General features: G+C 40.9%; 1 non-coding gene across 1 annotated transcript; it reads left to right on the forward strand.

The window, feature by feature from the left end:
- The first annotated feature begins 1,722 nt into the window (after window positions 1-1,722).
- Window positions 1,723-1,830, forward strand: LOC112752935 (small nucleolar RNA R71). The gene has a single exon (XR_003177344.1). It is a non-coding gene; the product is annotated as a small nucleolar RNA R71 (small nucleolar RNA).
- The last annotated feature ends 305 nt before the right edge of the window (window positions 1,831-2,135 follow it).

The raw sequence follows: 2,135 nt of genomic DNA on the forward strand, positions 1-2,135 counted from the left end.
ACAAATAAATATAATTAAATAACATTGGGTTGCCTCCCAACAAGCACTTCTTTAATGTCAATAGCTTGACAGTGAAGCTCTTAGAGAGCTTCACAGAGACTCAGAGCTTAATGATGGCCTCCCAACACCAAACTTAGAAGTTGAGTGTTGGGACTCTGTTTGACTCTGTGTTGAGAGAAGCTTTTCATGCTTCCTCTCCATGGTTACAGAAGAAGATCCTTGAGCCTTAAACACAAGGTAGTCTTCATTCAATTGAAGGACTAGCTCTCTTCTGTCCACATCAATCACAGTTCTTACTGTGGCTAGGAAGGGTCTTCCAAGGATGATGGAATCATCTTCATCCTTCCCAGTGTCTAAGATTATGAAGTCAGCAGGGATGTAAAAGCCTTCAACCTTCACTAAGACATCCTCTACAAGTCCATAGGCCTGTTTCCTTGAATTGTCTGCCATCTCTAGTGAGATTTTAGCAGCTTGTACCTCAAAAATCCCTAGTTTCTCCATTACAGAGACGGGTATGAGGTTTATCCCTGACTCCAGGTCACACAGAGCCTTCTCAAAGGTCATGGTGCCTATGGTACAAGGTATTAAGAACTTTCCAAGATCCTATTTCTTCTGAGGTAATTTCAGTTGAACCAGATTATTTAGTTCATTAATAAGCAATAGGGGTTCATCCTCCCAAGTATCATTACCAAATAACTTAGCATTCAGCTTTATGATTGCTCCTGGATATTGAGCAACTTGCTCTTTAATAGTATCTTCTTCTTCTTTAGAGGAAGAATACTCATCAGAGCTCATGAATGGCAACAGTAAGTTCAGTGGAATCTCTATGGTCTCTATATGAGCCTCACATTCCCTTGGTTCCTCATTAGGGAACTCCTTGGAGGCCAGTGGACGTCCATTGAGGTCTTCCTCACTGAAAATCACTGCCTTTCCCTCCTCTATAGGTTCGGCCATGTGGGACGTGTTTATGGCCTTGCACTCTCTTTTTGGATTCTCTTCTGTATTGCTTGGGAGAGTACTAGGAGGGAGTTCAGTAACTTTTTTACTCAGCTGACCCACTTGTTCCTCCATATTTCTAATGGAGGACCTTGCTTCAGTCATGAAACTGAGAGTGGTCTTAGATAGATCAGAGACTACAGTTGCGAAGTCAGAGTGGCTCTGTTTATAATTCTCTGTCTATTGCTGAGAAGATGATGGAAAAGATTTGCTAGTGCCAAACCTATTTCTCCCACCATTATTGTTACTGAAGCCTTGATTAGGCTTCTGTTGATCCTTCCATGAGAAATCTTCATGATTCCTCCATGAAGGATTATAGGTGTTTCCATAGGATTCTCCTATGTAATTCACCTCTTCCATTATAGGATTTTCAGGGTCATAAGCTTCTTCTTCAAAGGAAGCTTCTTTAGTACTGTAGGAAGCAGCTTGCATTCCAGTCAGGCTCTGAGAAATCATATTGACTTGCTGAGTTAATATTTTGTTCTGAGCCAATATGGTATTCAGAGTATCAATCTCCGGAACTCCTTTCTTCTGAGTTGTCCCATTATTCACAGGATTCCTTTCAGAAGTGTACATGAACTGGTTATTTGCCACCATTTTAATGAGTTCCTGGGCTTCTGCAGGTGTCTTCTTCAGATGAAGAGATCCTCCAGCAGAGTGGTCTAATGACATATTGGATAATTCAGACAGACCATCATAGAATATACATATGATTCTCCATTCTGAAAGCATGTCAGAAGGACACCTTCTGATCAATTACTTATATCTTTTCCAAGCTTCATAGAGGGATTCACCTTCCTTCTGTCTGAAGGTTTAGACTTCCACTCTAAGCTTACTCATCTTTTGAGGTGGAAAGAATTTGGCCAAGAAAGCATTGACCAGCTTTTCCCAAGAGTTCAAGCTATCTTTAGGTTGTGAGTCGAACCATGTCCTAGCTCTGTCTCTTACAGCATAGGGGAAAAGCATAAGTCTGTAGACCTCAGGATTAACCCCATTGGTTTTAACAGTGTCATAGATTTGCAAGAAATCAGCTAAAAACTGATGAGGATCTTCCAATGGAAGTCCATGAAACTTGCAATTCTGCTGCATTAAAGAAACTAATTGAGGCTTAAGCTCAAAGTTGTTTGCTCCAATTGCAG

This window comes from Arachis hypogaea, chromosome 15 (genome assembly GCF_003086295.3).
Source record: "Arachis hypogaea cultivar Tifrunner chromosome 15, arahy.Tifrunner.gnm2.J5K5, whole genome shotgun sequence".
NCBI lineage: Eukaryota > Viridiplantae > Streptophyta > Magnoliopsida > Fabales > Fabaceae > Arachis > Arachis hypogaea.